This window comes from Quercus suber, unplaced genomic scaffold (genome assembly GCF_002906115.3).
Source record: "Quercus suber isolate HL8 unplaced genomic scaffold, Cork oak 2.0 scaffold_196, whole genome shotgun sequence".
NCBI lineage: Eukaryota > Viridiplantae > Streptophyta > Magnoliopsida > Fagales > Fagaceae > Quercus > Quercus suber.
The window spans coordinates 917,668-943,005 of record NW_027069654.1 but is presented as its reverse complement, the minus strand read 5'-3'; the positions used below and the strand labels follow the sequence as shown (position 1 = coordinate 943,005).

The following is a 25,338-nucleotide window of genomic DNA, read 5'->3' as shown; positions in this document are numbered from 1 at the left end:
TCGTTGGCGACTATAAACTTATTTGTAGCCTAATGCTACAATTCCCATTTAAAAAATTAGCATAATTACATATTTCGATAATCTAATCATTGAATTGTATGTTTTTTATGTTATTAACATACATGTAAAAATTTGTATCAAACCGATTTCATTTACTATTTGATCTATTAACTTAATCTTTATGCATAATTTTAGAAAATAAATAACTTGAAATTTTGCAAACTTAGAGGATATAAAAAGAAAATGTAATCTAATGGTGAATTTATCAAAATTCACTTCTAATAAAAAGATATTAAATGAAGTTATAGCTTGTTGTTTGTGGTGGGCCTTTTTAGCAATTGCAGGCTATGCTGTCTCCTACTGCGCTATGGCCCAATGGTTCTGGGTAGGAGAGTCAGGACTGGCTTAACTGCAACACACTTGAAGCCAGCTTGTGTACAAACTAGAGCCCCTTTGCTAAAACTCTGGTCACGTGCCCATAGCAGAGGAAACTATTACAAAAAAGTTATAGCAAGCAGGTGTAATATGACAACAATAAAAAGAAAATGCTTATTGTTAGCTAGAAAATGGAAAATACTAAACCATGATCTTAATAAAGGAAGCAGTAATGTAGCAATATAAATGCAACGCAAATAAGATGATAACAATAAAGAAAAGGAAATCACAATAATGCTTGATCAATTAAATAAAGGAAGAATGGTCAGTCTGCCATGCTTTATTTCTCTACGGAGTTAAGTCCAGAAAGGAAACCAATCTTCAATGTGGGTAATCTCACAAGGAAATCCTATCACGGAAATTACCCACTTTGAGAGAATGGACCTAAATGACTTATCCTCAAATTTCTTAACCCTTACTACAGGATAGGCTTTTAAAGGGAGAGAAAAGAATAGCCTATTGGTGCATGCCCACTATCACACTATTGCTTACTCTTTGTTTTTTCTCTCTAATTCCTTTTTCTCTTCTAAGTTTTCTGTTCTATCTTTCACTCTTTTTCTTGCTTCCTTTTCTCTTTGTTCTATCTTGCTCCCTTCCCTTGTTCCGTTGTTCTTCATTGTACACGGCTGAGGCCCCTTTTATACTGTTTGCCGTGACGGGTTTTTACTATTTTACCCTTAATCGCTGTTGTCCTGGTATAGGTGTCATTCCCAGACCACCCCCTAGTCTGTCAGCTACCCAACCATCACTACTTATTGTGCAGGCTATGCCACATCCCATTCCCAAACAAAGAGTCTTATTTTGTTTGCTTACTCACCGTGGCATTCCCATCCGGATAAGGGTGAACATTCTCTCTTACTATCTCTCATGGTATGCACCTAGTGATTCCAACTCATCTCTTCTCTCTTTTGGGTGGTATGTCATCTAGTAGGACATTTCCCCCAAAAGAGCTTAAGCAAAAACCCCAGAATAGGCTTTCCCCTTCTCCCTATAGCCAGACCATACCCTCTTTTACCCCTGACCCTTGGCCCACCACTCTTGTATTGACTGGGTACAAGTTGGTGGTGCCTGAGCCTTATGTGTGCTCCACTTCCATGAGTGTCCATGGCTTGTCCGTTGTTCATGCGTTTTCCATGACCTGAGGGCTTATCTACATGTTATGCTACTTGTTCTTAACCTCTTGTGGCGTGGATGAGTCTCCAAGCTTTCATTCTTTATGTTTTACTTCTTTCCTGGGCTGGGTCTTGCTTGATCGTGGGCCTTTCTTTTTTCCATTCCATTCCTTACCCTCTTTATTAGAGTGGTTAATACTCCTGCCATGCTATTATTTGACTTGTGCTTGTTGGGCCTCTTTTGGGCCTGCTTTATGCTTTCCTTTTGCTCAATTTCAATAGCCCAACATTATTATTGGGCTAGTACTCATGCTGTTTTGAGCTTCCTTGGCCCATTTTATCGCTTCTAGGCTTTCTTGGTCTATTTCATTCTTTTGGGCATCCTCGGCCTGTTTCATTTCCTTGGGCATTCCCGATCCATTCCAGTTCTTCATTCACATGGGCTTTTGCTAAGTCTTTTGGGCTTCTCCAACCCAAATTATCGTATCCTTTACCTTCGGGGTTTCTAGGCCTTTCCACCAACCTTTATTTACTTGATTCTTTCCTTTGGCCTATTTTTGTTTGTTTTCTATTTCTTATAATGTTTATGGGTTTACCACTTCTTTCTCCGGGTTTCTTTGGGCCCGCTTAATTTATTTGAGCCCCTTTTGTTATTTTGTAGGCCTATGGTCTATTATTCATACTATTCGGGTTTAATGGTTTTCTTTTCAATTTACTAACTTTTCTTCTTCCTATTTTCAAGTCTTCTTGCCAAAGTCGACATCAACATTGTTAAACTTTTTCCTTTTTCTTTTATTGGATGTATTATTAGATCATCTGTACTTGTAAAATTTTAAAAAGATAAAAAAAAACTATTAACTACATCATTAATCAAATATTTGAATTTAAAATTTTTGGCCCAAGATTTATGTATTTAAAAAATTTATTGACGAAGAGTAAACAACATCTTATTTGAGGGAAAATTTGGGGTGTTCAAGTTAAAAAATGCTAAAAAGAGTTTAGAGGCATTTTCTCTTTGGAGAAACATTGTCCTTAACAAATTGGGTTTGCGATCAAAGCCTAAAAACTTCTCCACTCTCTTCTCTCACAATCCTTATCTTCCTTCTCTCTACCTCCTGCGCTCTCCGTTTATGGATATGGTTATTAGTCACGGACCACTTAAGTTTCCGACAAGGAGAGCTTGTACTTCCTTTGTTTCGAGCAAGTTTGCCATGGGTGTCAACCGTCAAATTCTAATAATATTTGATGGGTATGGCTTCGGCAGCGGATAGAAGCGTTGTGAGCAGCTTCGTTGCTGCGAAATTGGTGTCAATCGTTTTGTTATTTGAGGTCTGGGATGCCATAAAATGGCATGTTAAGAAATGTGAATTTAAGAGTTTGGATCCAAACCCAAATCCCTCGTTTGAATGCTTTTTATGGCCGATTGAACAGTTTTGGCTTCTAGGTTTATTAGCTCTATTCCTTTGTTTGTTTGTTTTTTATTTTTATTTTATAATTTATTCTTACTTGGATGATTGGATCAATTTTTATTTAATAATTAATTTTTTTTGTCTTCTGTTTTCTGCAAGTTTCAGCTTAAATGTGGCTCTGGGCTTAGCCATCAGATTGAAGGATTCAATTTTGGAAGCAATTTATAACCGACTGAACAGGTTTGGGTTCTAGCTTTAAGCTCTCTCTTCCATCGTTTTTCAATTTTGCAAATTTGATTGTTACTTGGATCAATTTTTGTTACATAATAATTGATTTATTGCCTTTTTTTCTCTAACATTTTCAACGTTAATTTGGCTTTTAATTTAGTGATCAGATTGAAGGTTTCAATTTTGGTAGCTCTTTTATCGCCTATCAAACAAATTTGGGTTCTTGTATAAATATGTTTGTATATGTGCCTGTAAAGCTCATTGTGCTTAGGAGTTAGCTTCAGTTCTGGATATGCATAATTTTGGATTATTTAGAAGGGATTATTTAGTAGGGTTAGTTAAACATCTTAGGTCTATGATATTTATTGATGCGTAATTGTTAAACTTATTGGTTTGGTTGAAGATGGAAGGCAAGTTTATCTTTAGAGGCTATGAATAATTGAAATTTTCTTTTTTCGGCTGTCCATTTTCATTTTGCATTTGTTTTATATGAATTGGGTTTCTTAATTATTGCTCAATTCATGGTATGTTTTACTTATAGAGTCACTTTTCTTTAGGGGTTTGATGCAGCCATAGAAGATGAATTTGTTATTACTTCAAAATTCAAAATAAGTTGTAGCCAAGTAGCTTAGTTCTCACCTTTTTTGTAATTAATTTTCTTCTTTGTTCTTTCTCTCTTCTTTGTAATTTCTGGTCTGCTTTGTGCTTTTCATGCATAAAGTAGCTTTTTGAATATGCATCTTTCTTACTTATCCAAAAAAAAAAAAGAAGCATTTTTGCCCACTACCAAGCTTTGTGCAGGAACAAGCCTACGGGCTAAATTCTGGTGTCAATTCTGAGCACTGTTAATATCTATCTTTTTCTTCTTCTAAACAACCCCAATTTAAGCCCTAACTCTTACCTATGAAAACCATAAAACCCCACATAATTTCTCTATCAAATAGTCACAATTTCCCCTTTCAAGGAGAAGGGGGTATGTGTTGTTTTGCTTGGTTGTTTTTGTGCTCTTTGAAGATTTAAGAAAAGAGTTGCCCATTATCATTGTTGGGGCATATTCAGATTAGTATAAAAATTAGCAGGAAGGAAAGGGGAAAAGGTTTTTTTCTGTACTAGCATGGTTTTATGTTTTCTTTTAAGTTTTTCAAGCTTCTCTGATATTTAAGGCCAATGATAGACAAGATTTGTGCATCCAACAAAAACATAGTATGAATGAGATGCAAAAAAGAGGAAGAAGAGATGGGTTTTATTCCTTTGCCAGTTGGGTTTCTTGTTATGATTGTTGGTTTAAGATAGTCAATGCTTGAGATTTTGACTAGAGTTTATGCCCCTGATGTTGAACTCCTAGTAACCATATAAATGATCCAAAACAAGGGATTAAAAACCCATGAATTGCAAAATAATGATTTCCAAATCCCCTTATTGATTTGAAATCCAAATTCTAAATCTAAATACATGTTCCCAAATTCAGCCCAGGGGTTGGGCTCCTTTAAGATTTTTATGTTAGCAAGGCCTGGTCGTGTTATTAAATTATCATATATCCATGATGTCGGCCTTCACTAAACTTAGCCTAGAGAGCCCAAGCTCTAGGTTTGTGCGTGTCTTTTAACTATAGGAGGTTCATCACTTCTAATACGATTTACTTTGAATGCCAAGAGTCTTCTAGCTTAGTGGCATTGACTGGTCTCCTTTATGAGGAAAACCATAGTTTAAATCTGCCTCCATACATTTTCTTTAGTTTCTTTCAAATCTGTCTGGTTGTGTTATTAAATTATCATATATCCATGATGTTAGCCTTCGCTAAACTTAGCCTAGAAAGCCCAAGCTCTAGGTTTGTGCATGTCTTTTAACAATAAGAGGTTCATCACTTCTAATACGATTTACTTTGAATGCCAAGAGTCTTATAGTTTAGTGGCATTGACTGGTCTCCTTTATGAGGAAAACCATAGTTCAAATCTGCTTCCATAAATTTTCTTTAGTTTCTTTCAAATATACTTGCAATTTTCAATGGAAATCTCTACTTCTGATCTTCCTTTTGCTTTCCAGATTCTCACAACCAAGAAAATTTCTTTTTATGCTTTCTTCATATTGCCCTTTATGACAGCAATGTTCTATGAAGTAGTTTTTGTAGAGGTATTTTTGGGGTAGCTGCAAGTAACCCACTTGAGATTAGGCCTATTTTTACCTTGCCTGCCCATGGTTCAAAAGTTAGATCACTTTACCCAACTGAGATTAGCTTTGTTAAGTTTTAGTATGCTACCTCTCCATTTGCCATTAGGAAAGCACTTTTTAGACGAAAAAAAAAAAACATAAAACAAATATAAAAAACTATAGTTTGAAATTTTTACAAAAATGGATGAATATTACAAATGAGGATCCTTGATTAGTTTGTTGAGGATCCCTAGCCAATTTCAAAGTTTTAGGACTAAGGCTTGGTTGTTGTTTTTTAGATTTCAACATCAACACTAATTCATGGATGAGGAACAGTAAGTCCTATGTTAGACCTATGGCTTATTGAATGACTTCAATTATTACAAAATCACAACTGCACAGTCACACATGCATATAAATACTGAATTTTATGAATTCTTGATGGGACAAATTGTTAAAGATTAATTTTTGTAGTAAGGGTGAATGAAATAATATTGTTAGTGGCTTCTTCATCTCTTCACATTGAATTGCACTCATTGCGGTAGGTTTGGGAGAGAAACCTAATAAAGCTGAAGGGATTTATTTATTTTTATTTTTTTGAAAGTTAAGTGGATTATGATTTTCTTATGTTTGGGTGAAAAAGTAATATTAAAGCTGAAGGGTTTCTTGTTTGTGTATGTGCCAGTGATGAAGCACTATATTTCATTGAAGCATTTCACTCGCTTCTTGGTGAACTCGCCTTGTTTCCAACTGCATTAATTGGTTTACACTTCCAAGTCTTGGGTGTCTCCCCACTTCATACACATTTTGCTATCATCTTGCTTTTCTTCATGGCTACAATCGTCCATCACATTGCATATATGGGGATAAAACTACAACCTCAAGATGCTGGATACCTTCCCATATTGAGGTTCATTTGTTTGGTTTCTGGAATTATTGCTATTGAGTTACTCTTTGCAATAATCATCTCTCCCTTTTGGCTATTCATGGTTAATTTATGCCCAATCCTGATCCTAGGGGTACGTCATTTGTACCAACTAATTTATCTGTGTGTTTACTACACAGTTAATTTAGTACTCAATGCAGTATGTAGCTTGTTTAAAAAGATTTGTCAATTAGTTGATCAGATATATGATTGGGTCCAACAGAAATTCTAGCAAGCAGCTTCTCAAGCATTTTCTTAAAGGGAATAGGAAGACAATGGTACGTATTCAGATGGAAAAAATTGTTTCAATGACATGTTGTTAATTAGACATAAAGTAAGCAAAATTTTCACTTAAGCAATTTTCTGTTTGTGGAAGTTTGAATTTATTTACGTTCTATCTAAAGTATGGTTATTTATACTATATTCAGCATATGTTTTTATACTTTACTGAAGATCTCACTTCCAACTGCTTAGATAATAAAATTTGCAATGCAATTTTGCAAATTTTTAATAACTCAACTTTTAAGGTTGAAAGGTTATACGGAATGTGAGATTTCTATATTATTTTATTGTTGTGACAATGCCAAAATTCCGTAGTAAGAGAAACAAAACCAAACAGAAGCCAAAATTAGGACACCGAATCTCACCCAACCATGCAGCCATATGAAAATACTGCAAATTGACAAAAAAGTTGCCAAAGCTTAGACCAAAAAACATGAATATGCATTCATGGTGCCACTTTAGCCAAATTGATTGTGTTTCTCAAGAATAGGAGTAGCAATTAGGCGGGTTTGGTAGATTTTGAATTGGGTCTTAAATAAGTCGGGTATATAACTACCCATTAACTCATTTATTACCCGTTTAAATTTATATTATTTACCCATTACCCACCCAACTTATTTAATAATCCAACCCATCCATTTAACCCATTAAAATCAAAGACTTTGTAGCCCGTTGTCAATCCTGTGCGTAGGATATAAAAACTGTTATTTTGGTGATTAGGTTTTTTCTTGATGTAGTTTTGAGAGAGAGAGAGAGAGAGAAATTGTACTGCTGCACTTGTATTTTTTTTTTTTCCTAATAATAGTAAAATCCGTGCAACTTTAAGTTGCCAAAGCTTAGACCAAAAAACATGAATATGCATTCATGGTGCCACTTTAGCCAAATTGATTGTGTTTCTCAAGAATAGGAGTAGCAATTAGGCGGGTTTGGTAGATTTTGAATTGGGTCTTAAATAAGTCGGGTATATAACTACCCATTAACTCATTTATTACCCGTTTAAATTTATATTATTTACCCATTACCCACCCAACTTATTTAATAATCCAACCCATCCATTTAACCCATTAAAATCAAAGACTTTGTAGCCCATTGTGAATCCTATGCGCAGGATATAAAAACTGTTATTTTGGTGATTAGGTTTTTCTTGATGTAGTTTTGAGAGAGAGAGAGAGAGAGAGAGAGAGAGAGAGAGAGAAATTGTACTGCTGCACTTGTATTTTTTTTTTTCCTAATAATAGTGAAATCCCTGCAACTTTGTGGACGTAGGCAAATTGCTGAACTACGTAAATACTGTCTTGTGTATGTGATTATTTTTTCTTTAGTGTGTGTTTTCTCTAATATATATATATATATATATTTGTTTCTCATATGTTGGGAATTTCGTGTTAATTCCCTACACTAACACCCCTCATTTGGATAATTGGCTCACTAATTTTCTTTGCATCATCATCGAGTTTTGAATAAAGGCGATTCTCCTATATAATTTGACCACAACTTTGTTTTTAATCATTATTAATAATAATATATTATTAATTGTTCAAAAAAAAATCCTTGTTATTTGACTTTACACATCCCAATTCGCTTTGTACTTTTTTTTTTAGCAAGGATTTGCTACAAACAAGATTGCAGTACTTCCTACATAATGGTATACGTGTCAAAAAATTAGAGTGACACCTGTCAATTACCAATTTAATGAATAACGTCCGTTAACTCTTAACATTAAATCTCTCTTTCTTCAAAACCTCATCAACGCACTCCTCTCTCCTTTCTCAGCAACAACAAATATCTCTCTCTCACTCCTTCCTCCTTCATTCTTCTCACTTCTCAAATATCCAGCCCTCACAAAACCAAATCAAAATACAAATCTCTCATTCTCTCTCTCTCTCTCTCTCTCTCTTCAAAAATAATTGTACACACATGCTTAGATTCACATACATACAAATCATAGCCGACAAACCCAAATCAAAACCCATTTTTTTCGGCCTACCCAAAACCCACAAATAGATTAATTTTGAAAAAAAATCCATGCCCAAAACAAGAACCTCCATTTTTCAAATCCTCAAACAAAACACCAAATTCTCAAACCCACAACCAACCAAACAAATGTAGAGCTTTTTCAGCCATACACAGAAAAATAGACCGAAAATTAAAACATAGGAAGAGGAGAAGACCACCACCGATGGTGGGTGAGCTCTTGAAGGTTCGGCCATGCTGGTTTGTGGTGGAGCCATAGAGCTTCGATTACTTGTGTTTCGGCCATGGAGGCTTTGGGTTTTAGGTAGCATCTTATGAAATGTGACCCTTTGCTCTATTCATTGGGATTAATCATCATAAACAATCAATTATTTTTGAAGAGATAGAGAGAAATTTCTATTTTGATTTGGTTTTTGGGGCTGGGTATTTGAGGGGGAGGAAGAAGAGAGAGAAAGGAGAACATTTATGGGGTCTTGAAGAGAGAGGAGGAGTTTGTCATCATGTGAGAGAAATAAGTTAAGAGGTTAACAGACTTTATTCATTAAATTGCTAACTGACAGGTGTCACTCTAATTTTTTGACACATGTACCATTATGTAGGAAGTGCTGCAACCTTGTTTGCAGCAAATCCTTACTCTTTTTTTTATTTATTTGAAAGTTGGGAAAGTAAGGTTGAATCATGGATGTATTTTAAAAAAAAAAAAAAAATTAAGAGGTGCTAACCAATCGAACTACAAAATTATTAGTGATTCTATTTCTCTATGTAATCAGATTTGACTACATCCACCTGGACCAAATAACTCAACGCTTTTTTATCATAATTTCAACCTTGATTTGTTAGAGATATTATTTTTCTATAATAGTGAGACTCCATTTCCGCTGCCACATTAACTTGTGTGGTTGAAAGTTCTATAAAAAAATTCTCTTAAAAAGAAGAAGAAGAAATTCTATTAAAAAAATTTTGTGTTGTTTTTTTTTTTGGTAAAGGACGATTCATTACAGACTAAGAAATAGTATCAGTACAAATTCTGCTAAAGAACAAACCATTACAATCCTCAGACAAACTAGTCCTAATGTCTTCAGGTGGCTGAGCATAATGCACCAAGCCTAACTCATGATCCATCCCCATTCTAGCCAGCATGTCCGCACAACGGTTTGCCTCCCGGTAGCAGTGTTTAAATTGGATATGTTGGACCTGCATCATCAGCTGTCTACAGTCATCCATAATAGGTGAAATTATAGTATTCTCATACTGTGGGTTCTGGAAAATATCCACAACTGATTTGGCATCAAACTCAACAAGAAGAGAGGTTATATTAAGGTTACAGCAAAGTGCTAGCCCATCCCTAAGGCCCCATAGTTCAGCTGCAAAACTAGAAGTTGATCCAATGTTCCTTGTGAATCCAGCAAGCCATGCACCGTGCTTATCTCTAATCAGACCTCCGCAACCTGCTAGACCCGAATTTCCTGCAACAGCCCCATCCGTGTTCAGCTTAGCCCAGCCATGTGGCGGTTTCTCCCAACGTACCCTTCTGATGATGCGCCGTGACAGCTCCCTTGGAGTTGCAATATAACACATAAACTCCATTGCTTGATTTTGAATATCGGTCACCAAGTTTGGATTCAAATTTTTCCTGTTGAAGACGAAGCCATTCCTATTCTTCCATATGTTCCAAATGGCGAAAGGAAAAATACTTTTCCAAGGGGGTTTTCCAGCAGATTGGTTGGTGTTCATCCTACCATTTAAATTTAACCAATCTGTCAGATTGGACATCCAGAACCCATGATTGCTCATCTGCACACCAAGTTGATTCCACACCACTTGAACCCAATGGCAGTCCCTTAGAGCATGAACAACAGATTCAACTTCTCTATTACAGATAGGGCAAACTTCATCTTCCAACACTCCCCTTCTTGTGAGACATTCCCTAACAGCAATGCTATTATGAGCACATTGCCACATAAAAGTTTTGATGCGTGGAAGAGTTGGTGCTTTCCAAATCCAACTTACTGTAAATGGAGTAATTCCCTCCCTTCCCATAGCAAGATTATAGGCACTCTTTAAGTCAAAACTACCCTTCGGATTCTCAGCCCAAGCAAGTTTATCGCCGCTTCTACTTGTTAGGGAAAAAGGAATGGCTTGAAGCAATTGTTTCATGTCTGAAGGAAAAACAAAAGGAAGCCGGTTCCAATCTAGCCCCGAATCCCCCATAATATCTTTGAGAGCCCAACTGGATGCTTCTCGGGGTAAAGGACCTTGAATGAGATGTCTGAGAGGGCCTGCCTTTATCCACTTCCCATGCCAGAAACTTAACTTGCTATCCCTCCCAGCTATCCACATGCTCCCTTTAGTAAAAACTTCCCTACCTTTTTTGATAGCTGCCCAAATCCGCGAGCAAGGCAACTTGTCTGCATTAGCCGCATTTAACCTTCTGGTATTGCAGTATTTTGCTTGAAGCATTTTGGACCATGGAGCATCCTTTTCAGTGTTAAGTCTCCAATTAAGCTTGGCAAGCATGGCTATGTTCCTTCCCCTAGCTGTCTGCAAACCTAGACCCCCATTTTCTTTACTCTCAGTCACCTTATGCCACCCAACCCAATGAATCTTCCTCATTGAGTCTGTTGTGCCCCAAAGCAAAAATTTCGGTTAATTCTATCAATGCCATCAAGAATTTTCCTCGGCAATAAGTTACACTGCATGACATAAGATGGAATTGCCGATGTGGATGCCTGGATGAGCACATTCCGCCCTGCTAATGACAATAAGTTGGCCTTCCAGCCTGCAAGCTTTTGTTTCACTCTATCCAAGATGAAATTATAATCATGGGAAGAAGAACCAGAAGTCCTTAGAGGAATCCCTAAATATTTACCAATGTTCGGAGTAGAGGTAAAACCAAGGACATCACATAGAGATTCTCTAGTGTCAATATCAATGTTTGGAGAAAAATAAACTCTTGATTTTGCATCACTAACAGACAGGCCCGACAAGCTGCAAAAAACATCTAAAACATCTCTGATGGCTATACAATTGGTAAGGTCCGCTTTGGCAAAAAGGACAATGTCATCTGCAAAAAGCAAATGAGAGAGGGTCGGGCCACTTTGAGATACTTTGACTGGCTGCCACAAATTATCTCTGCATTTCTCCTCAACGAGTTGCCCAAGAAGTTCCATGCAAAGGATGAAGAGGTAAGGGGATAGTGGGTCCCCTTGCCTTATCCCTCTTGAAGGATAAATTGGATCTAGAGCATCTCCATTGACCAAAATTGAGGTAGAGACTGTTGAAACACAACTCATAATAATGTCAATAAGATCCATAGGGAGATTAAATCTTAATAACATGTCTCTAACAAAACTCCACTCCAACTTATCATACGCCTTCTCCAAATCAATCTTCAACACCATGTAACCCACCTTGCCTCTCTTCTTGCTAATGGAATGAATAACTTCTTGGGCAATGATTGCATTATCAATGCCCCTTCTTCCCGGAACAAAAGCAGCTTGGAGGGGAGAAATAAGTGTATCAAGCAAAGGTCTCAATCTAGCCACTATGATCTTTGTGACTATCTTGTAGACTGTGTTGCAAAGACTTATAGGCCTATAGTTCCCTAAGGTCTCCGGCCCTTGAATCTTAGGGATAAGCGCAACAAAAGTACTGTTCAAATAAGCAGGAACTCTCTTCTCATCAAAAATCCTCTTCACTTCATCAGTTACTGATCTACCCACTAGCAGCCAGAATCTTTGGAAGAACCCCGCATGCAAACCATCTGGACCCGGAGCTTTAAAGGCTTTCAACGACCACAAGGCTGCTTTGATTTCATCTTCCGTTGCAACCCCACCAATACTAAGCTTCTCCTCATCTGTAAGCTTAACTTGCCATTGAGAAAATAAGGGAGCTGCTCGAGGAACACTAGTGAAGGAAGACGTGAAAATATCCATAAATCCTGTTCTAATGTGGTCCTTAATACCATTCTCCTCATAAATCCAACCCCCAACTGAATTTTTGATTGCTAAGATCTGGTTCCTTTTCCTTCTCACCAATGTCGAGACATGGTAGAAAGCGGTATTTCTATCCCCTTGGATCATCCAGTTAACCCGAGATTTGAGAGCCCATAACTCCTCTTCCTGACAAAGGATAGTATCAAACTCCTTCACCAATTCTTTTTCAAGGTTTAAGAGAAAAGTTGAAGGCTTAACCGAAACTGCCCGTTGAATACCTTTCAGTCTCGCCAGAATATTCTTTTTCTTGACAAAAATATTACCAAAATACTGCTTGTTCCAATCAGTAGCCTCCTTAGTGAAGTGCTCAATCGCCTCTCCAAGGTTGCAAGGTTGTCTCCAGGCCTGTGTAACAATGCTCGGAAAAGTGGGATCAGTCAACCAGCAGGTTTGGAACTTGAAAGGCCTTTGTCTCTCCCTATTTACTCTAGGAATCAAATCTAGCAGAACAGGACAGTGGTCCGAATGACATCTTGTGAGGTGCATGACTTTTGCTTCGGGGTAGAGTAAGAACCAGCTAGAGTTGACAAAGAATCTGTCTAACCTCACTTGAATAAGAGCTTGAACTTCCCTTTTATTAGTCCAAGTGAAGCGCGGCCCAGAAAAACCAATGTCGATCATGTTGCAATTGTCCAGACACTCTTTAAAACGTAGGGAACTATTAACCCCAACAGCCCTACCCCCAAACTTATCATCAGCAGTCAGAGTTTCATTAAAATCACCCGCAATAACCCACGGCATATCATGAAGGTCTGCGACTTTATTTAAGTTATTCCATAAAATGTGCCTTTCGGCACTCCTAGGACTAGCATAAATTGCAGTAAATAACCAGCTAGTGTTAGAATTAATTACCTTAACCACAGCATGGATCTCCTGCTCAGTACTTGAAAGCGGTTTGACCTCCACTCTATCAGTATTCCAGAGCATCCAAAGCCCGCCAGCATAACCGATAGTATCCGTATGAACCACTCCATCAAAAGGGAGACGGTCAGTAATTTCTCTAGCCCTCACACCACCAACTTTGGTTTCCATCAGAACTAAAATGGTTGGATTGTGATTTCGAATCAACTCTCTAATGTGACTTTGAAAGGTGGGCTTCAAAGCTCCCCTGCAGTTCCATATAATAACATTCATGAGGAATACGTGACAAAGGGTGAACCACTTTTCAACAGGAGGCATCAACATGCCCTCCACTCTCAAATTCCATCTGATCAGCTCCCATATCTCCTTTGTTTGCCCCTCCTTCGGACACAGCACCAGCAGCCCCATCTCCAATTCTTGGGGTGTCACTAGGATTTTGAACCCCAAGGTTCTTCTTACTAGTACCCACCACGGCTTCTTCGCCTCCGCCTAGGCTGGATCCGAGAAAGCTTGGTGGCCCTCCTACGCACTCGTCACGATCATTGGAAGGATGCACCTCCACATTCTTGGAGATTTGCCGTTGGTTTTCTCGGCTCCAACTCCCACCAAAATTGTATCCCACCTCCGACCAAGGCATGGTTCCAAGCTGATCATCACCAAAGCTATGACCTTCATCTCTCTGTTTAGACTCTCCATCACACTTAGTTGGCGTCAAGTGCTTCAGATTGTGATGATTTTCGGCTTGAGGAATTGGGGAAATAGGCTGGAAGTTTCTAGTGAGATCACGTGTAAAGTTTTGTGGTATCCTAGCACGTGCAAGTGCTTTTTTCCCCTTGACCGAAGCTTTGGAGTTAGCGTATCTGAAATTCACATCAGTTCTGTTCTGTTCCCTTGCATTCTCCATATTAGACATATATGGGCTTTGATCTGAAGAATCTTGGGCTGCATGGGCCGAAGTATTACCTATGCTTTGGATAGCATTAACAAAGTGGGCTTCATTGAGACTTTTTAGAGGCATAAGTTTCCTTTTAGCCTCCCTCACAGGCCCATCATTGGTCTTGAACTTACCCGTGGTGTTACTGAGCCTAGCCTCATTTACATTCTTCCTTAGCTCTTGCCTAAGACGACCGTTATCAAAGACTGCGTGATTCCCTCCACTACCATGGTATTTTGTCCCATTCTTTTTGCGTGCGACAATAGTCCAAGGGCCGTACGTACCACCTGCATCTCCTCATTCCCACTTCCATCCATTACCTTACTGGGCCCCCCTTCATTTCTGATGGTGTCAGGTTCATGCAAATCGCATGCACGAGATCGCAAAACTTCAGCTTCCTCCGTTGCCTCCTCCGTTGGCACTTGATCTGGACGGATTGTATACGGGCAGCTATCTTTCCGGTGACCGATTCTACCGCAAGAAAAACATAGCTTCTGTATCCCTTCATAACACACAGTGTGCTCAAATTTCCCAATCAGTACCGCTGTGACCAAAGGTTTATCCACATCGATTTGGACACAAATCCTCGCGAATCTGCCTCTCGATTCTGTGGCAGTATTGGAGTCTATTCTCAACACATTTCCAATGGACTTACCAATTTGCAAGAGAGCTTCGGGATTATAGTACTCGATTGGGAGCTCATTTAGTCGTATCCATACAGCTACTGAGGCGACATTTGCCGATGCCGGATGAAAGTCAGGCTCCCAAGGTCGGATGGAGAGGAAGTTTCCTCCAATGAACCATGGACCCTTTTTAAGAATGGACTCATAATCATCTTTCAATGAGAACCGAGTGAGAAAAAATTCATGTCCTAAATCTACACAGTCCAACCTCCCAGCGGGCTTCCATAGAGATAGAAGTCTATTGTGGAGAAAATTTAGCCCCACCGATCTGCCATAGACCTTCACGATAAGAGCTTTCGACCATGGTGTACGAATATGCTGTTTACATTCCTTGGAAAACTTGACAGCAACTAGACCTTCACGCAAGTTCTCCACTTCCTCATCCGACTCTACATCGTCCTCCATGGCCTCTCCAAAGCAAAAAGCTTGGGTGTATGCACCCGGGATTTCACCAACAAGTTTATCCTTGAAAGAGGCTGACCCATTCCATGACTCAAAGCCATGGCTTTGCGATGAGGAGCCCGAATCTGGACCTACCCTGTATCCTGCATGATTCACGTCTTTCACTTTCTTGTTGCTACGAGCTAGCTCTTCTTGCTCTTCTCGTGAGAGGGAGAGAGGTGGAGAGTTCATTTTTCGGGTTTTTATTTCAAAAAAATTTTGTGTTGTTGAAGGGGCAAATAATTTTATATAAATATCTTCTTATATATTACTTATAAGTGAACTTCGCAGAAGTATCTTGTGGCATATATTGCGTTAGGAAAGCCCTTTGGGTCCAATAGGATGTAGGATCCGCCATGGAGTCCGTTTAATTTTCGCATTACACAATAGTTGTTAAGTCTCATCTTATATCATCCATTTTGAGGTCGGCAGTAGACTAAAAATGTCGGATTCATATCCCGTGCAATACCTAGGGTATTGCACGGGGTGCAATAGTTCTAATATCAACCATTGATTTAATCCAATGGTTTTAAAGGGTTGCCACGTCATTGATCCGTGTCTCACTAATTTTTTTCTCCACTTTCTCCCACCTCTCTTCCCTTTCTCTTTCAGATTCACCAAATTTCGAAAAATTTATCTCTTCCACCAAGCCTTGCGTGGGACACCAGCATCAAATCTCCATGATCATGGCTACAAATGGAAGCCTCTAAGGCCAACACGACGACCACCAGCGGTGCTTGCCGGCCTGACTTTCTCCTCTCTCAAGGTCTCTCTGTTTTCTCATTCTCTTAAGTCCAGTTGTGGCCAAGCTTCTGCTTGCCCCTTCTCTGGCAGTGCTTCTCAATGGCATCACTGGCGCTGGTGGCCGTTGGGTCCTCTTTTTTTCCTTGATTTATTTTCTCTTCTATTTTTTATTTCTCTTTATGTTTGCTTTTAAGACATTACTGAAACCCATGGCTTTTTTTAGTTTGATATTGGGTTTTTTGATGCGTGTAAAGTCTGGTGATTTTTCTTGGGTTGGGTTTTTTTTAGGTATGGCAGAATGTACTGTGATTAAATGGAAAGTGGCAGGCTTGAAGGTTGCTGTATCTATGAGTCTCTTGGCTTTGGCTTTGCCATTAAAACATTTTGATATTAGATTTATGAATTTTATTTTTCTTCCCTTGATTTCTTTACCAAAGATCATTTTCTTTCATTTATAGGCACTAAAGATTATGACTTTCTTAGTTTCTTTCATTGAAACATTACTATGCTTCTTAGCTCAATAATAATTTTTGAAATCGGAATTTATCACGGTGTGTCAGTTTTCTCTCATTGTCTTAGTTTGTTACTATCATGTCTATTTTATTTTAAAGTTGATTTGGAAATGCACGGAAGATGTTTGTCAAAAAATCAATTTGAAACTTTGAAGTCAATCTAATTTATATGCATATTGTGCAGTCTTGAGGGAGGTCATCAAATTGTGAAATGCACCAGGATGCTCCCCTAATAGGTTGATTCTTTTTACTTCATGCCAACAAGAGAAGGAACTAGGCTCTAGCTAAGTTGGGGAACAGAGTTTACAGTTGATTCGTTTCACTTACAGCACCAAGAAGACTGTCAAATTCTTGTATTTTCAATTTCAATTGGCCAATTCCATTTACAATCTTGACTATGGGGAATCCAAGAATCAACTAACGGCTTTGTCAACAATAATGTATCTTGTATTTATCACTATATATCTTTTGCAAATTGGGGGGAAAAAAAACAGTATGAAATGGACTTGTCCTGGCCAAGGTGTTGTGTTTTTGCCCACTGTTGTTGCTACGGAATTGAATAGCTGAGCAAGTTGTTGCATCTTCATGTTATAGCCGATTTTGTGCTGCTAAGCTGATTTTGTGTTGATGAATATATGTGAGGTATACAATTTTGTTTGTGTATAAGCCTTCTTAATACATTTCAAAGTTTTATCTAGACAGAATGGAGTTACTTCTTGTGTATGAATTTGCTTGGAGCAATAACTAATATTGATGATGACTCAAAGACACAAATTATATAGAAGTGTTTACTTGACTCTTATTCTTTTGAAAACAATGAATACATATCAAGGGTTTTCAAAGGATGCTTGGCCAATTTTACAATCAAAACGTAATTCAAGAGAGTATACAAGAAATGAATTTGATATAAAAATGAACAAAACTTTATTAGAATGTACACTCTGACCACAAGGCCATATAACAATAGTTTTGTTGAAATATACACTTTGTTAACAAGAAACAATTCTTCCCATCGTCATAAATTCATAATACACAATTCCCACAAAAGAAAAAAAGAAGAAGAAGGTCTTGTAAGAGCATCCGTATCAGATGTGGCAAAAATTATGCCATTTTGCCACACTAAATCCTTACTTTATTATTTTGTCACATTATTTTACAACATACCATTTATCAGATGTTCTATACTTCAATTCTATACATTAAAATAATATTTACTACCCATTAAAATAATATATTAATTACTCACTCAAAAAATAAATAAAAAAAACACAACAAATCTAAACCCATCAAATGTTTTCTTTTTCTTCACTTCTCTCGCCTGTCTCTCTCTCTCTCTGAACCTCTCGCCTCTCTTTCTCTCTTTCTCTGAACCTCTCGCTTTCTTTCTCTGAACCTCTCGCCTCTCTCTCTCTCTTTCTCTGAACCTCTCGCCTCTCTCTCTCTTTGAACCTCTCGCCTCTCTCTAATCTATAATTTCTCTCTTTTCCTCTGACCTTTCAGTCCATAACCTCTAATTCTCTCTTCGTCTGTCCGGTGGCATTGTGGTGGTAGGTTCACTGATTTCACCTTTGTGGTGGCCCCATGGTTGTGGGTTTTGTAGTGGGTCGGTTTTGATTTGGATCAGTGATAGAGGATATGGGTTTTTTGTGGGTGTGTTGGTGTTTTGTAGGTTTTGGTTTGGATTGTTGGTTTGGGTCTGTTATGGGGTGGTCGGTGGCAGATTGTCAGAAAGCCACAGAGGAGATGTGATGAAGATTTTGTGGGTTTGAAATGTTTGTGAATTTTTTGATGCATGTGGTCTGTGGTTGCTGGTTCTGGGTTTGTGGGTTAATGGTTTTTGTGGGTTTTGGTGACGCCATTGTTTTGCTAGATTTGTGGTTTTTGTTGATTTCATTGTTTTGCTGGGTTTGTGGGTTTTGATTGTGGTCGATGGTCACTGGGTTTCTTAGATTTGTTGGGTCGGTGGGAATCGGTGAGGGAATCGGTGAAGAGAGAGTGGAGATAGAGAAGATGAAAGAATGAGAGAGAAAGAAGAATAAAAAAAGAATAAATTCATTTGCCACACTGTTCTGTACCATGACAAATTTATGATGTTACTGTAGCATGTTGCAAAAAAAATGGGATATGGCACATCTGATAAATGGGGTTAAATGATGTTTGGTGTGCCAAATGTGCCAAATATTTAGCATTTGACACATATAGCACAGCTGATAAAGATGCTCTAAGCTTCAAGATCAAGTTCTTCAACAACCTTAAATGGCATGACCTGCTCATTAAGTTCCAGCTGGTATGCCTCCTGCTTCTTAACTGTACATTAAAAATGTAATTATAAAGTTTATAACTAAGCCACACATCACATGCATAGACATAAGCAAAGTAAACCTTTTAAATTTAAAGAAGCCTACATAACCTCTCTGGCTTTCAATGTTCCAATCTAAAAGCATTGTTTATTTATTTTTAACTTTTACATATATTTAAAAAAAACTTGGAATTACAACTTCCCCCACCCCTCCATAGGTTTTGCTAGCATAAATATTTCTAGTTCTTAAAGAGATTTGTTGTTCTACTATTAACAGAGAGCCCCTTTTACTTCCACCCATGTAGTCAAAATGGAATTTCAACAAGCATGTTGTTCATGTCTATATACAAGAATCTAGGGAAACAAAAATCACAATGTGGCCAACAACTTTATTTTAACCATTGGAAAATCCTTTAACACAAAAACCAAAATTTTGATTTCCATCTCTTTGTGGGTGCATTTTGCACAAATTATCTAGAAACTTTTTGACCTATACTACTCCATGTTCAAGAGAAAAAAAAAGGGGCCATATACGTGGCAGTTAGCTAACTGAAAAGATGTTTGTATTTCATTTCCTAGGCCATGCAGTCATGAAAAGTGTAAAATCCAAAGAAAAGAAAGGAAACAAGAACAAGACAGAGGTATTAATAAAATGTTCTTGTTGCTCTCACTGTTGAACAATACAGAAAAAATAGAGAAAATCTCAGACACATGAACATTGAAATAATTTTTATGAGCAAATGAATCATTGAGAGGTAAAAAAGTGTCTAACATTTGACCGTGCATAAGGTGGTAGTCATCTTCAACTTTTCTCTGCAACTAAAGGAAACCCAAATGCAAGAATGTAAAGAAAAAATATTTGTTCACGTTACCAACAAAAAAATATACTAGCTAATAACAGGGGAATTCAAATAGAAAAGGACCAATAGAAGATAATACAATTCTATAAAAGAAAATGAACAAGTATGCACATATCCAACAGAGATATGAATATGTAATAAACAAATGAAGTCGCATTATTAGAAGAGTAAATCTCATCCCTTTTACCCCAAAATCGGTGAGCAAACAAGAGGAAAAAACCCCACATACCAAAACAACAGAAATTAACAAAAACCCCAATTATTTTTATCATCAGTGAGCTTAACATTACTTCAAAGTTTCTAACATACATTTTCACAAACATCTTCTGTGCATTTCCAAGATCAACATTAAAGTAAAATAAAACATTGAGGTACTGCCAATTGAACATTCTGCCATACCTAAAAAAACCCAACCCAAGAAAAATCACCAGACTTTGCACGCATAAAGAAAACCCAATATCAAACTAATCAAGACTAAATAAATAAATAAATAAATAAAAATCAAGGGTTTCAGTCATGTCTTAAAAGCAAACATAAAGAGAAATAAAAAATAGAAGAGAAAATAAATCAAGGAAAAAGAGAGGACACAACAGCCACCGGCGCTAGTGACGCTGCCGAGAAGCACTGCCAGAGAAGGGGCAAGCAGAAGCTTGGCCACAGCTAGACTTGAGAGAACAAGAAAACAGAGAGACCTTGAGAGAGGAGAAGGTCAGGCTGGTAAGGTGCGCTGGTAGTGGTCGTATTGGCCTTAGAGGCTTCCATTTGTAGCCATGATCATGGAGATTCGACGCTAGTGTCCCACGCAGGGCTTGGTGGAAGAGAGAAAATTTTGAAATTTGGTGAATCTGAAAGAGAAAGGAAAGAAAAGTGGGAGAAAGTGGAGAAAAAAATTAGTGAGACATGGATCAATGACGTGGCAATCCTTTTAAACCATTGGATTAAATCAATGGCTAATATTAGAACTATTGCACCCCGTGCAATACCCTAGGTATTGCACGGGATATGAATCCAAAAATGTCAATGATGAAAAGGAACTACCATCTTTTTTTTTTTTTTTTTTTTTTTTTTTTTTAAAGTAAAACGACAGTTGAACTTTGAACTTTGACACCCAGTAAAATGAAATTAGAGATTGGGGTTGAGGCTAGATCCGTTTAAGTTCATGTCATTCTTTTTTTGTCTTTTTGGATTTGATTTTTTTGTCTTTTTGGATTGATAGGACCAAGGAGGGAGTATAATAGAGTTGATCAGAAATTATTTTTATTTTTCGTTTGTCTTCTTTGCAGTAAATTTTGATAAGAAAGGACAAAAAATTGAGTTGATCGAATGTTTATTTTTTCCCTTCGAATGATTTTTTGGTTTTTTCGTTACCCATCAAATGATTTCTTCTTTTGTTTTTTGTTTAAAAAAAAAAAAACAAACATAGATAAAGAACATACTGAGTCTTTTAACACAAGAAATAATATTGGGTGTTCACAGTGACTTCCGATACTCATTTTTCATATTTATGTGAAATTCTATAATGAGGAATTAATTAATAGGATTTACCGTTATATGAGAGGAGGGGACATATTGTCAACATGCTCTACAAACACCAAATAATTACTCCTAACATAAAAGCACACAACAAATTTAGTACAAACTAAAATTCTTCATTTTTTTTTTTTTTTTGATGAGATTCTTATTTATTTATAGATATAATAGAATTTCAATCCATGATGTTCACTCTATAATATACCAAATGATTTTTTATGCAGGCAAGTTTGAATTTAGATCTCTTATTCAACCATAAGAAACTTTATTAGTTATGTCAAATTATAAAGTAATAAATATTATTAACTTAGAAAAAAGAGATACTAAATTATAATAATAAATTACAAGAAATATAACCCCTAGTATGTACGGGTAATAAAAATTAGGTTAAGTTTCAACCACAATAGGACATGTATCCGTATCATATTAGGTCCAATTTACTAATGCATTGGATCTTAGCCATATCCATAAAAACCATTATATAAATTAGGCAAAATATCTTTATGATCCCTCTATTTTGGCTTATTTTCATTTGGTCTTTCTATTTTGAAAACTTTTAATTTGGTCCCTAAGTTTTTCAACAAATTTTCATTTTGGTCTTTGCCATCATTTCAATAATAGAAACTGCTTATATGGTTTATGGTTTGCACAACTCGCACACTTAAAAGACAATGTGGCTTATAAAAAAAAAATTAATTGACATTAAAAAAGCCACATCATCATTTGAATTAATAAAATTTCCGTGCAAAAAAAAAAAATCATAATTTTAAAGACTAAAAAATGAGGGAAAGAAAAATGCTCAATTTTCTCAACGAGTATTCGCATCAGCTAGCTCATCCAAATTTTTTTCTATTTTAGTATAAAAACCTACCTTTTCTATTTTATAACACAACCACTTTTCAAAAACACTCACATCAAATTATCTATTTTATACTTCATTTCATTAAAATATTATTTATTTATCAATTTTTTTTAATTACTCTCCCAAATTTTCTATGTGTATATAAGTAAAAAAGTATTAAAAAATATATTTTCACATGAAATGGTAATTGTGTATATTTACGTGATTACTGTAGTAACAATCTAAATTTACAAAAGTTTACATGGATTAATGTAGGTGATTTTTGGAGTTGAATATGCAAAACTTACCCCTTATGCTATTATATATTGACTGATGTGAGTGCTCACTCCATTTCCGCTTTGATCCTATTTGTGTGCTTGAAGCAAAACAAAGTTTTTTTTAGAGTAGTATTTTAACTATATTGAAACTTTGATAATAAAATTAAATTTGGAGAAAAAAATATTTTAATGCTTTACTAAATTATACTATTTTTTGAATTGGTTAAAAAATATTACTAAATAAATACTCTGCCCCCTAAGCTAAAATCAAGGCTCCCTATTTCCCTCAGCACTACATGCAAGAGGTAGTATTTAGGATCTGTTTGGTTGGGGTGAAAAGTGGGGGATGAAAAATAAGAGAGAAAATTAAAAATGGGTGTGTTTGATTTGGAGGAGAGAGGGAGGATTAAAAATGGTGGGGCTCAGTTTTCTTTCCGGGCCCACAAAAATTCATTCCCCCTAAAATGGAGAGAGAGAGAGAGAGGTTAATGGAATTACCCATCTACCTCCGATCCTCCTCCACAACAATGTAACATTGATTTCTCTTTTTTTATTCTTTTTTCTTTTGCCATTTTTTTTTTTTTTGAGCTAAGAAGATAGATTCTTTTGCCATTTTAACTTATACGTTTGGTTTTTTTTTTTTTTTTTTTTTTTTTTTTTTTTTTTTTTTTTTTTTTTTAACTCAATTTTGGTTTTTTTTTTTCTTTCTAATAAGATATTTTGTTTAAAAAAATTATATTCTAGGGACATTTGAGTAAATTTATACAATTTATATTTTCTATCATTTTCCATCTCTCAAATTTTCCATCCTCTCAACCAAACACATATGAGGGGAAAATAAATATTTTCTATCTTTTCATTTTTTTATCCCTTCCCCATTTTTTATCCTCTCACTTTTCCACCCTTCCAATCAAACGGACTCTTAGGGTATGTAATTGTTTTTTTCCCTTACTTTCTGCTTTCAAAAACAATTTTCTATTTTTGAAACTAAAAAACTTGTTTGGCAACCCAAAATGGACAGGAAACAAAAACTGTTTTCAAAACTCAATTTGTGAAGGAAATTGAAAACATGCAAAATGTTGTTTTCAGTTTCTAATTTTCAAAAGTTAATGAAAATACACAATTAATTTAATAAATCTATCTCATTTAATAAGTTAGCATTAAAGTTCAAATATTAGTAACAACATATTTTAGTATTTTTTTTCAAAAAACTATTTTTTTTTTTAATTTCAACTAACCAAACATGTTTTTGATTTAAAAGATATAAGAAAATTGTTTTTCCTTTATATTCCCAAAAACAAGTTTTTGAAAATAGAAAACAAAAACTGTTACCAAACATAACCTTAGTTTCCCTCTTAGTTATGTAGGTGATGTGGAATATTATGACACAAACAAAATTTGGGTGATGAGTCATATAACTAGGCGTGTGTAACATGCTTGCTTCCTTTGCACTTAACAATGAGACCATTCACAAAGATAGAAAGGGGGTACCTTTTTGAAAATAGACTCAAATGTATATATGAGGGACTAAAATAATAATAATATAAATAAACTTAAAGTATCAAAATGAAAATAACCATAAATTTGTAGGCTCAAATTTGTATATTTGATTTTACATGAATAGGTATCTCATTATATTCTTTGCCAATTATCTAGTATTAACATAGGATGATATCAACATATAAATAGATTCACTTTCCCTCTCTCTTGTGTGTATGTTTGTTTCTCAAAAAAAGAACATATAAATAGATGCCAAATCAGCGTTGATTATCCTGAATTCAGTTACTAATTCCATTGATTTGTCTAACCAATGTAGTACTTTAATCTCTTATTGCAGATTATTGTTGTAGCTTTTTCAGCCAAAAGCAGAGAATAGTAATAGGCAATTTTTTGAGTTGTATTCAGACCAATCATTGGCTGCATTGGCTGCATTGGCTTAGTGACCTTCATATTCGTCGGTTCCTGACGATATGACTATAGACCCTTCTACTTGTATTGTAATTTGCTAGTCATTTTTTTTATCTTTTTTTGCCGAATTTGTAATTCAATTATTAACGGATGCATGGGGTGTTATAGATTTATAGTTTCCCTAGATTCTCATGTTAACTGTCTTTTTATTATAATTTATAAATTCCCTTCTCAAAAAATAAAATAAAATAAAATCTCGCTCATTGTGTTTTGGCACACAAAATGTTTTACTTATTAAACTCCCTTGCAGCAAACTATACAAATGTAAATGACATAAGCGATTTCCTGTCATGTCAAACACGAACACACTTACACACAAGCATATTAGATAACAATGTTATACAAATACCAAAAGCACAGAATTCCCACCAAACAGAACCGTATCAGACCTGCACTAGGAAAAAGCTGAATACAAAAACGGTGAGCAAGACAACATAAATAGCCCACGTGAGAAACTTGAGGCAAAGCGGCATGGGAATCGTTATTGCAAGGAAGAACGCAGTAGTGACAAAGAAGACCGCAACTTCATCTACTACTTGGGCTGAGACGGGGTACTTGGAGCTAATAATTTTGGCCACAAACAGAGCAGAGAAAGTGAGTACCACAGTGAGAGAAAGCAAATGGAAAGACAAAGGAAGTTGGGACGGAGTTTTCGTGTACTGGAGTGCGATTTGAAGGGCTGATGTGAAACAAAACCCCATGATTATGTCTTGCCATTGTGGGTTTCGCAGTTCTATGTTTTGCTTAGCAACAACTGTAGTTACTGGTGGTGCTTCCGGGTCTGTGGTTTGTGAAGGTTGTGGCTCTGTTGGTGGTGTATGTGACGATGGAGGTATGAGTTGGGACATAGATGCTAAGATAGAAAGAAGAAATTCTCTG

General features: G+C 36.4%; 2 long non-coding RNA genes across 3 annotated transcripts; one reads left to right on the top strand and one right to left on the bottom strand.

Annotated features, from left to right (window-relative positions):
* The first annotated feature begins 2,465 nt into the window (after positions 1-2,465).
* Positions 2,466-17,159, top strand: LOC112004644 (uncharacterized). 2 transcript variants are annotated; one of them, XR_010631121.1, is made up of 4 exons: positions 2,466-2,991; positions 3,116-3,196; positions 6,018-6,535; positions 16,868-17,159. It is a non-coding gene; the product is annotated as an uncharacterized LOC112004644 (long non-coding RNA). The 2 variants fall into 2 exon arrangements; XR_010631120.1 differs by having other exon boundaries at positions 2,468-2,991; positions 3,122-3,196.
* Positions 17,160-17,583: 424 nt separating this feature from the next.
* LOC136069912 (uncharacterized) lies at positions 17,584-20,736 on the bottom strand. The gene is made up of 2 exons (XR_010631122.1): positions 20,434-20,736; positions 17,584-18,990 (listed from the first exon to the last, which is right to left on the bottom strand). It is a non-coding gene; the product is annotated as an uncharacterized LOC136069912 (long non-coding RNA).
* Positions 20,737-25,338: the final 4,602 nt, after the last annotated feature.